This window comes from Odontesthes bonariensis, chromosome 3 (assembly GCF_027942865.1).
Source record: "Odontesthes bonariensis isolate fOdoBon6 chromosome 3, fOdoBon6.hap1, whole genome shotgun sequence".
NCBI lineage: Eukaryota > Metazoa > Chordata > Actinopteri > Atheriniformes > Atherinopsidae > Odontesthes > Odontesthes bonariensis.
Window position 1 is genome coordinate 31,009,479 of NC_134508.1, and position 12,494 is coordinate 31,021,972.

General features: G+C 39.0%; 1 protein-coding gene across 2 annotated transcripts in view; it reads left to right on the forward strand.

Moving 5' to 3' along the window:
- Positions 1-12,494, forward strand: part of asic1b (acid-sensing (proton-gated) ion channel 1b) — a 204,103-nt gene that overhangs the window by 132,282 nt on the left and 59,327 nt on the right. The window lies entirely within an intron of this gene.

The following is a 12,494-nucleotide window of genomic DNA, read 5'->3' on the forward strand; positions in this document are numbered from 1 at the left end:
TATCACTGTGAGGCAATTCAGTTACAATCCCAAGTCAATGCTGTAAATAAAAATGTTTTCCAAGTCAGCATTAATGAAACTCCCTTGTAAAATAAAAAAGAGCAGACATAAGCAGGCTCCATAACTTAAAGTGGCATATTTGGCGTACAGCTGTTGTTACTGAATTAAACAAGTACTGAAGGGAATCTTTGTATTACTGAGGAAACATCAAAGTTGCCTCTTGCTGCACTCACCTTCCCTTTTTTTCTTTCTTTTTTTTTTGTTTGTGTGTGTGTATTTTTGGCTGTGTGACTGCTGCCCTTTGTGTTCCCTTGAGTGTGCCCATCAGACAGCATGAGAGGAATACTGAATCGCCAAAGTAGTGTCGGCGACACCCAACTATTGGTCTGTCGATTTGTTTGACCTTTTCACAGTTTTATGGATAGGTATGTGCAGACTGCTAATGGATGTACTCAAGTCACTTCAGCCTGCAACTCTGTCGGCGTGTACAAGTGCATATACACTTTTCCCATTTCGAATTACCCCCCAATGCTCCCCGGGCGCTTCATGGCTGCCCACCGCTCCAGGTTGGCATCTGTCTCTGTGTGTGACCCTGTCCATGTGCATGTGTGTGTCAACAGGTGCCAACCTGGATGGGTTAAAAAGCGGAGGACAAATTTCGTGTATATGCATGTATGCATGACCAATAAATCGGATCTTAATAACAACATGATGGCCTCATTCATTTTAAGTTTTTCTTTTAACATTATTGATTAACCCATTGGCGCCTAAAGCACCTGCAAAAAAAGCTGCTCAATGCCTAAGCCAGTTTTTAGAAAAGGTCCCCAATGCCTGAGGTTTTTTTTAACTAAAAACAATTAATTGAAAACACTTAAGAACAATTCAATAGTCTCAGCCTCTGAAACACATAAAGACATGAAATAATTTGCATTTTAAAGGTTAAATTCTCTGCTTTTATTCCGTCATGTTCATTCAGCATTAACACCAACACATTTTCATTAAAAAAAAATGAAAAAGATGAGTCAATACACACACAAACACACACACAGACACACACATGATTCAGGATAATACCCAATGCTGCTATTTATTATACTACTATTACTATACTATAACTAATCATCATTACTATTATTATCATCATTATTATTATTAGTATTAGTAGTAAATGTAGGCACCACTTCAGCTACATTTCTGGCCATGATAGAGACGTCATTGCAAAATTATAATATCAGCAATAATAATGAATGATAAAAAGAAACTGCAATATATCTTGCATTGTGCAGTTATACTGTATACTTCAGTGACACGACTTCTAAAACATCATAGTTATACTGCAGTAATTCGCACCGGGCTCTCTTTTTTCTTTTTTTACATAAGGGCAACGCCACTCAAATAAGAATGAGAAGTCGTCAGAATGCAGCGCAAGAATAAATAATTACCTCCAGATCATGTCAAAACGATCTCGTGCCATCACTCGGGCGACATTTGTCTGATACAGCCACTTGCTCTGCCTCCAGTAATCCCGGCGAGTTGGTAGTTTGATTATTCCAAAAGTTAGGCAGATACCGATGAAAGATTTCATCTCCTGCTTTGACACGGGGCTCCACTTCGAGTTGGGTGGTGTGTGGCCGCGCGCCTGATCCGCATATAAGTTTGTCTGTGTCACCAACATATCCCAAACTTCATCAGTGAAAATATGCGAGAACACATCTAAAGGACTTGCATCTTCAGATATTGGCACTTTCAGCCCCGGTGTACGAGTAAACTTTTGTTGACGTCGGGGGCGAAATCCAGCGGACTGCCAGTCTACTTGAAAGCCAAAAAATTCCTCGTCCTCGTCCTCATCCTCTCCAAACAAATACCAATCATTGTGCATTACATGCGCCTTGAAAATAATGATAAATGAACAATGTTGCGCTACGCAACAACCGGCGTTAGGGACCATGTTGCGCAACGCAACAACCGGCGTTAGGCACAATGTTGCGCTACGCAACATCCGGCGTCAATGGGTTAATTACTTTTAACACTAGAAAGATAAGATTAACAGTTCTGAATTATAAGCCTATAATGTGTCTCAAATATTCTATTTTGTTTTTAGTTTTTATATAAGCAAAAAGGACACAGACTGCTTGATATTTTTGGGTTTTACTAGAAAAAGTGTAGAAAAAGGTGACAGCACGGCATCAGCCCTGGAAAACTGTGATGCACATTTTGCATTATTAGTGTCTAATCTACAAACTGTATAATTAATTGGTAAATAAAAGAAAAATAATCCTGAGATAAATTAGATTACTAATTACTTGCATGACTATGAATATAGAAAAAAAAATAGGTAATTGTTATTCATATCATTTGTCATGACTGAAGATTGAAAGGTAGGGTGACTTGACATTAAAACTTAAATTCTATCTTGAACTGTATCCTGCTAACCAGACTCACGCCAAAAATCTGTGTAATCAGGACCAATGGATCCAATTAAGAAAATCGTAGAAAAGAACTAAAGGACAATAATTTATGTGTTGGCTATAATTTCTTTGTTGCATTCATACAGCACAGAAATATTTTTATGTTGAAGGAATTTGTTTGCGGACAAAGAGATTTTCACAGTTTCATAAGAGGTACAGTGTGGGAATTCAAAGTGTATGCTCACAAAGGAAAAAAACAAAAAAACATTGACTTGATGAAGCTAAAAAAAGGAGAGAGAATTGACCATTTACAATGAAAACTTTTTCAAAAATGCCCAGGTCATGCGAGCAGTGCTGCAAATGGAAAAACAGAAAGCTCTATATCGTCAATGTCCTCGCAATAAAGTAGCTGTCATCCCGTTTATATGCTTTTTAAAAGAACAGAGTGCTGTGACTGCAGTGCAATGTGCCATTTTATAAATATTAGAAGAGGGCAACCAGGCTTTATTCGAGGAAAAATATTACTGCTACTGCCAAAGTCTCACCACAAGCCTGATGGGCTGCTTCTTTGATCACAGTATATCTTACACACTTTTTGTAGGTAGGGACTATGTCCTAATAAAACTAATTATTTTTCTGTAGCATTGTCAGTGTATCCATATGAATAACAATAGAAAAGCTTGTAGGTTATACCTATTTTTTTACACATTTACATCAGAAAACCAAAACAAGTTGCTGGCCAGATTATAATGTAATATCTTACAGTTTATACCTGACACTATCTTTGTAAATGGATGAGTGAATTATTATTATACATATTACTGAAATAACTGATTTCAATGCAAACCACTTGAGATCGATTCTACACAATTTTCTGGTGTCAGTAACATTTATTCATAAAAGCTCTTATCAGCATATATAGAGAGCTGTGCATATGATTGCGAGCGGGAGGATTAAGGCTGTTAGAGGTTTTATACAGTATATGCGTTGTGTTTAGTATTTTTGACTGAAATGTGTTTATGCCAATTTAACCAAAATAAAGATCTGAGTAACACAAGACACAATCATCTCCCTGTCAGCTCTAATAGGATTTATTATATCAATTATCAACTCAACCTGAACCTTTCTAGATTATAGCCTCCCACTTTTATAATTATTGATTGTTCTTTCAGCTCATGGACCTCAGTACTGCAATTACACTTTCTCCCTGTTGTGTTCCAAAGCAGATACTTTGAAGTTGGATGTGTGTTTTGTGTTTCTTTGACAGTGTTCAAAAGCAATCATGATTGGCTATTTGGGAAAAACAGGGAGCTTAAGAAATTTCACCAATCTTTTAAAACAGCTCTTTGAGAAGAAAGTCCTAACAAAAGACTTGAAGTGTTTTTCTTTTTTTGTTATGCTGATTTTTTTGTGTTAGCAAAGCATGTCTTTGTCCCTATTTTTGGCCTTTGCCAGAAATTAAGAATATGAAACATGATGGGACAATAAGCTTACATGAGACAAATTTTAGGTATGCCTTGAGGTTAGGTTAAAGGTAGGTTTAAGCATGAAATGGGGATTGAATATGCCGTCCACAACGATTGCTGATTTTACAGTGTTTTTTAATTCATCCATTTTCTAAACACACTTAATCCTTTTCGGGGTCTCTGGGGTGCTGGAGGTCATCCCAACTGTCACAGGGCAAAAGTAAACCAAGGTCATCAGCTGAAGCTGGAAAGTGATTCTTGAAAATTGATGAGACCAAAAATATGCATGTATCTTGAGTTTTAATATTATTTTTATGGAGTTATTGTTTTAAATGAGTGGACAGAGGCAAGGCAAGGCAAGGCAAGGCAAGGCATCTTTATTTATATTTATATTATATTTATATTTCATACCACAGGCAACTCAATGTGCTTTACATAAAGACAAGGCATTTAAAAGAACAGCATAAAGCAGCAATTTAAAGAGAAAAAAAATAGAATAAAAATTAAAAACACAGTTAAAAGCAATCAAAGAAGAGGGGAAAAAGAAAGATATAAACTCAACCATACGCACACCGAAAGAGAAATGTTTTTAACCTGGATTTAAAAGTGCTTACAGTTGGGGCTGATTTCAGTTCTGCTGGTAGTTTGTTCCAGTTGTGTGCAGCATAACAGCTAAAAGCTGCTTCACCATGTCTAGTTTGAACTCTGGGCTCCACTATCTGACCTGAGTCAGCAGATCTCAGAGCTCTGCTGGGTTGTGAGCTCTACAGAGTAGTGAATTTAGGCAAGGGCATCATAAAAACTTGCATAAGAAACTGATTGAGTATTTCATGGGAGAAGTTGACATTTGACAAGAACCAGTTGGAACCAGCCATCAGTAGAATTGCACTTTGAGACACTTCTTCAGCCTCGCTTATAATAACAAATAGCTATGTCTATTTTTATATATAATCTTTGGTGAACAGATAACAGATTTACCATGACATTCTCTATTTGTAGTAAAGTCAGTGCAATCTCCACTGAGGAAGATGTACTTTATAGAATAAAATGATGACGGACATCTATGAATATTTAGACATCTGTCTAATTAAGCAGATATCTATCGTAATTTTTCCTCCTATAGTGGACAGATGTGATGCAGCTGTACAGCGTGTTTTATTTTGAGTTTAGGACGAGTCCGGTTAAGTAAGCTTAGCCTACATGAGAGCCTGCATTTATAAGCCCAACAGTAATATTAAGACTGATTTGTTGGAGCTGTCAATTGCCTCTCTGGAAAGTCACAAACTTAAGCTGAATTGTAATTCAGGATTTGGGATGAATGTGGTTGAAATGAAGTAATGCAACACAGTATGTGATAACAAAAGACATTTGCAAATCACATGTCTAAAGAGACTACGGTACTCATGTGCTGTGTCCTTTGTGGTAGTTGGAGAGCAGGAGAACTCATTTAGAACGTGTTATTTTATTTCTTTTGTCCTTTCTCCCACACAACAAATCAATAGAAAGCATTTATTTTGCGTAATGTAGCAATTGGCAGTGCTAGTGGTTTCCGTTACCCCTGCTACTGCCTATTTATTATTTCTCCTAAAGAGCCACTAATGGTCCCACTGACTGTTGCTTGTGTTTAGAACAGGGGAGGTAAGGAGATCATTTCTATCTCTCTCAGTCTCTGGGGCTTTCTCTCCATTCCAAATGACTTTCTGGTCACCATCTCTCTGGTGTTTGTGCAGGTGAAAGTATAAATCATTGTGTCTTTGTATGTGTGCCTGTTGCAATGAGCTTTAGATGAGGGCTGGGTCAACAGGGAAGCTCGGCTAGTGGCGGTTCAGGTTGCAGCAATTCTGACCCAGAGCAGAATGTGAGCCCCCCTCAGAGCACTGATCCAAATCCCTGCTTCCTGTTTCAGCCCCAGCCCATTAGATACAGCTTGACTTTCTCCCAAGCTCAGCATCGACAAAAGAATGAGCCAGTGGCTCTGATTACGCCCATCTCCTGTCTCCTCAAGAGCATCAATCTGTATACTAAAAGCAGAATCTCTACCAGACAGACTGATGGGATTTTTTCCAAAAATTGAAAATGTAATGCCGGATACGGCTTCAACATCTGGCTCTGAGCTGTAAATATGGTTCAGTACTTCTTTTAAGTGGCAATTGGGAAGAGACTTTATCAGTGAAAGTGTAATGTAATTATCTTCAAGCATATGCCATGGTAAATTAGGTATTAGTAAATCCCAAAGAAAAAAACATCCCAGCTCTGAGCCCTGTAGATCTCAATGTGTGTTCCACCAGCAGAGAGCACAGAATGTAAAACTAAGTTGGTTCTTATCACTTTTTGAGCAATAGCTCCTCCACACCTAAACCAATTAGGGTAATTAAACTGTCAGTTCTTCAAATGGAAATGTATGTTTATTTTTTATTTTTTGCTAGCTTTTAACTAGCAACAATATTAACTAGCTCGAAAAATCCGTCAGGTGATACTCACTGTTGAAAAACAAGGAACCGCAGAATTATATGATCTTGTGTGAGCAAATTTAACCAGAATCATGTATTTCAAATTTGAGGTTATGAAGAAAAATGGGTCTTGTCTGGAAGTGATGATTATGGCTTGCACTGCAGAAATGCCTCCTTCACTGCGCAGATGACAGCATGGACCATTAAATATTCATGCAATCACTCAAATTCAGATGGCTGTGATTTTCTCTCATCTTTGACCATTATTACCTGTCTGCACAGCAGGAGTGAAGATGTGACCTCCCTCTTAAGTGCACAGCTGTATCTTAACACAGTACCAGGACTTTTAGAATTATTGCAATTTTGCAACCTCACTTTACATCAAGTGCATCAAAGGTAGGCACCTCATTTGGTTCTTCTTTGATTAAAACAATCATGATATCAAAGAGTGATCACAAGGGGGCAGTGTTACACAGTCATTTTAAAACTCAAACTGTCTCTCACAGAGTTCCAGGCATTTTTTTTCTTTTTGTTTTCAAGTAGTCCCTCAGAAACAGGCTTAATCCTATCTTTAAAAAAACTGATTGATTCCCACTACAGCACAGCATGCGAGCCACTGAGCGGGAAGTGACCGCTATCTGTTTAAAGCGTCATGTAGCAGCAGGGCTGCTGCCAGCTCAAACACAGTGGCTGTGTGAATGAAAGACCCCTTTTCCTGAGGGATTCAGTTCTACTTGTGTGATGTGGGGATTAAGAAAATAAATAGTGAAAATCAAACATAAACTGAGATTTGTTTAGTGTGAGGATAGCCTCTCTCTCTCTCTTTCTGTGTCACTGCCCCTTTCTATTCAAACCCCACACTGTTTCTGTACATGAAGGACTACAGTCTTGAGGAAGAGACATGGCGCTCTGACACTGTGTTCTATCCCTCTTAATCTAAATGGTGGATCATTTTCAGATGCACCCATTATAATTATATATCTATTCAGTCTTCCTTGGAAGGATGAGACAAGATGTGCAGCAGCACTCACACCCTGCTTAGATGAGTCCAATGCGATGTAAGGGCCGGGTCCTTTAAATTGGACAGATACATCATTGCCTCTCTTCAATATCAGTCAGCTTCTCATAAAATATTTGCTAATAATTCTTTAAAGTGGCATAAATGAAAGGATATAACTTTCATTTTACTCCCAGACTAAGATAAGTGATGTCTAATGATGTTAGAATGAGAGAATGTGCAGTCCCTTTGAAGCAATTATATATAAAAAAAAGACGTATGACAAGTGTCCTATACAGGGCCATTTATGAGGAGCTAATTAGGTTGATGAGAGGGCCTTAATCGCTTCCAACAGTACTGTTCACTGTTCTTGATATTAGAGCTGACATAAAACATTTGGCTCCTCGCGACAGAACGGATGTCATAGGAGTCATAAGGAGAAAGGTTGTGTTTCTTTAAGAGCACTGGACTTTGGCTCAGTGTTTTCTCTCAGTCTCTGGCACTATTTGTGTCTCTGTCTTTCCTTTGATGTGTGTGTTTGTGTGTGTGTGTGTGTGTGTGTGTGTGTGTGTGTGTGTGTGTCCACGTGTCTCAGTGTGTGCTCATGTGTGTAAGAGTATGGAGACAGGCCTTCATAGTTGTACCAATCCATTTCACAGAATATTTATCTATTGTTGACTGCCATCTATTCTTATCCTGTTTCAAGCACATTGAATTGAGATATTAGTATGGTGTGTGTGTGCGTGTGTGTGTGTGTGTGTGTGCGTGTGTGTGCGTGCGTGCGTGTGTGTGTGTGTGTGTGTGTGTGTGTGTGTGTGTGTGTGTGTGTCTAAAAGAAGACCTATAGGCCGGAGTGTGTGGTTGAACTGTTTTTTTAGTGCCTCTTACTCTGCAGGGTTTCATAGATGACTGCATCTGTCATGGTCAGCAGGACTCCATTAGGAACTGGGGGCTCTTTGCCGCAAAGTGTAGAATCAGCAGGACATGTGAGCTCACCCAGACTGTAGACATGTGCATGTGCAACACAAAACACTGAGGCATGGAGTATATATTTTTGTCAATAACTTTGTAGTCCTTTTGAAAATCATTTGTATCACCTTGTATAACAGTTGACTCTTGTTCTGTACTTATTGAAGATTGCATGGATCCCAAGCCATGTTGACCTCAAAGCTGCAGTAATACAATTTTGGTCAAAGAAGTGCAGAGATCTCGAAATAACTTGACAGAAGTGCACACCCTGACAAATTATAATCAGTCCTACTGAAAATACAACAATACTGCAAAGGATTTTAGTTGAGAGATGTGGTTGTTTGTTACAAATTTAATTTTAAAATATCTATTAAAATACTTATCCAAGTTTTAAGTCTTTTTTGCAAGTTGACACAATTTTCATGCAGTCTTACTGAAATGTGTGTGCTTTGGTGAAAATAACAGCGTGAGACAGTACTGCTGAACTCTTTTGAGTCATGAAATGAATCCTCTATACAGAGTGGCCCAGTTTAAAGTATGGAATTGACCCACTCGATTCCACTCCGCTTTTCTCCTTCTAAGGGTCTGCCTCTTTTAAGACCAGTAGCACTAAATACTATGGCGCACATTTTTACGATATATGAGATCATACAGTAAATATTCTGAGAGCTCACACTAGCACACATCAAACTGTTACTTGACTGGCAATTTAATTTTCAAATACATGTACTTCCATTGTCTGCTGTTTGGCCAAGGATATTTGGTACTGATCCATTTTTCATGAACAGTCTTGTTGCTTGTCATGGGTTTAATTGGCAAACGTGGTTAAAACATTGCACCTAAGAGGGAACGTATTGACCAGGTGGACAGTAAAACACCAGTTGACTTTCACATTCTAATTCCTCCAAATGGGGAATCAGAATTTTCCACTTCTGACAAAAAAATAAAGAACACCAATTAAAAGTTTGATTTTCTACTCTGTATATAAAAGACCAGACAAAGTACTAATACCAATCTTTAGTTTGATGAGCTTTAGTTATAATATTGGCTGGTGAAAGCATAGCAAAAGGCAAGACCAAAAGAGTTTAGAATTCCCCCCTTCTTGGGTACAGCAAATGCAGCAAGATGTGAATTGGAAGTTAAGTGGGGATATAGATGTGGAGAATGGAGAATCCTACTCCGAGCTTGGAGTGTGATGTAGAAATCCAATACAAATCTAAGCTGCTCAATGAAAAAGATCAAGGGGGCCCTAATGTTTTGGTTTTTTTTCTCAGTTTTTTAGAGTTGTCGGAGACTCCAGAAACCCAAATACAGGGCACAGAGTACGTTTTTTTATTTTCTTTATAATATATCCCCTTGAAATGGCTTTCAAAAGAAATTGATCTTTTGATCTTGTGTCAATCAAAGCTATTTACTGTGTGGAGGTGTTTCGAAGCTTGCAAAAGAAAACAGAAAGCTACACTTTAATAATTAGTTATAGACACTAACACAAACAGCTAAAGCCTGATATGAGTTGCATCAGAACAGGCTTGGAAATACAGTATAGAGTTTGAAGACTTGTTGTCCTGTATACCAACTAATCAGATTTTACCCCTTTATTTATAAACAGTGCACCGTGTACCTTGTTACTAGAGAATCTGAACATATATCTGCTTCGTTACTATGAGACACTTCAGACGATTGCCGTGGCAAACTGCATAAATGTAAATTAGTTCAAAACTGCACTTCCTTAAGCTTATGTTTGGATTGAGTCGTTGTGATATCATCGCTGCATGTGAGGAATGAGTGTCTGCCACTCTTCCGCTGCAGCCTTTGGCCAATACAAGAGGAGGGGGTCGTTACATTATTCAGTGCCACAACCTAATAGCCACAGCCGATGCCAATCTTAACACCAATAACGTATGCTTAAGTAGCATACGGTGAGAGAATAACTGACGGCCAGCTGTGAGATGTGCACTGTTGATCTAAAGCCCTGCCTCCTCCTACCTATTCATTTGTTTATATCAGGACATTACTGTTCTGCCAGAAGTTATTACAGGGGAAAAAGCAAATAAATCAGTGCAGCAATTAGCAGGTGTCTGCTACCCCCTTTTGCACATGTATTCAAGATACATAGATACTCAGTGAAGGCATCAGCCATCATTTTGCTTTCAGAAAATGTGTCTCCAGAGAAACCATTACACCGCAGACCAGAAAGAAATCAAAATGAAAGATCCATTTAGGTTCAAGCCAGCATGGAGCTTTGGACTGTCTGTTTGATCCTCTCTGGCTGATCTTCTCTTTGTTTGTCTGTGTGTGAGAGCAGGCGCCAATGTCAGTTTGTCAGCCGGGAGGACAGAGATCGACTCTTCTTCGTTAGTCCTGCTTTCACTGCCGGTCTGACATCTTCTTGACATAAGGTTTAACACATGGATTCACCCCTGGCCAGCATGTTTAACAAGTTTACCTGTGTGAGCCGTGCACAACAGGTTCTAGTCAGGGGAAATTCTGACAAGGGCCCTAGCAATGGGCAAGCCAGAAAAAAGAGATTTGCTTCTGTTTTCAGATTCAACTGGTTCATGGAAACCGATAAGATTAAGATTAAGATTAAGATCCGATTTATTGGTCATGCATACATGCATACACACGAAATTTGTCCTCCGCTTTTAACCCATCCAGGTTGCCACCTGTTGACACACACATGCACATGCACAGGGTCACACACTCAGAGACAGATGCCAACCTGGAGCGGTGGGCAGCCATGAAGCGCCCGGGGAGCATGGGGGGTACGGTGCCTTGCTCAAGGGCACCTCAGCCGTGACAAAGAGGTGAACTGACACCCCTCCAGCTATCAGTTATACCAGCTATAAGTCATCTTCTTAAAGTTTGAAGGAGTTGAAATGTTTATCACATCACAATAAGAGATATGTGGTTAACCAAAGTGATTTCATATGGCATCCTCAGTGAGGGCACTAACAAAAAAGGGAGCAGGAAAGACTTTTGGAGGAAGATAGAAAGCAGCAACTTGAATCAGCCTCACCTCAGCCTGTTTTATTATAGGAATCTCCTGGATTTTTGATCAAGCAAGCTAATCTGACCACTTAAATGTAAGGACTGAAGTGCGGTCCTGCACATGAGACTTTGGATAATGTCCAATGTCTCCTACCAATCTGACATACTTAGATTTAGTTTGTCATAGTTTGTCATACTACTACCATCTAAGAAAAGTATGCTCTTCTATAAATTATTTGTGTTTCATTATTGTTCAAGTGTCCCAACAGCTTATGACACATTTGTCAGTAGTAAAACTGTAAATTGGTTATAACGCCCCAAATCTGAAAGGATTTACAACGCGATTTGATAGGTTTCGTCATTTTGCTTGATTTAATTATTTTCTTTGTTTTATAGTGATTTCTTCTGAAGAGCACCAAGATAATCTGTGTTCCAGTCGCCACAAGCCTTCCCCAAACAGTCATATCACTCAGCTCTTCAGTAAGAAATAGTTATAGCACATATAGTGACTTCTGCTAAAAATGACACTACATCGATCTTTTCATTTTACATATAATTTCCATCATTTAGCTGCTTTGCTATCTGTGCACTTGACTGATTGAAGCATGATTGACTGGATGATTACCTGAAATCTTGGAGTCTTCCAAATTAGCCCTTGCCGCTCCAATAACACATTCCTTAAATCTCCATTACTGCGTGAGCTTATGACAGCTACATGAATTTCAGCACCAGCACAGAAAGCTCGCCTTTTACGTCTGATAAAACAAGAGGATGAATTTAGTTTTACGAGAGGGATTCATTTATAAATGTCAGGCAAAAAGGGACCATTTATTTCACAAAGGGACATTCATTCATTTCCCTCTGAGGTGTCAAGCCTTTGGGGACTGGGAGACTGTTTGCTATAGCTAGCGGTCGTACTCTGAAAGTCATTCATCAGAACCGTTTTCCCTCTCCCAAATTCTACCCAGTTCAGCTGTCATGATGCTGCCAAGATGAATTAGCTGTGTCATCCTGTGTTTGCTAGGGAAGCAAGGGAAACTCTTATTGCTCCACGAGCTATAAACATAAATCTTCACTATTCAGCCCTAATTCTTCTACAGTAAGACTTCTGAATCCTCTTGCAGGTTAATGATGCATCATAGTTCACCACATTGCAAGCTGTTGATTCACATTCACAACAGGAGTCCACCCACAGTTGGCTTAGTAGAGCCTG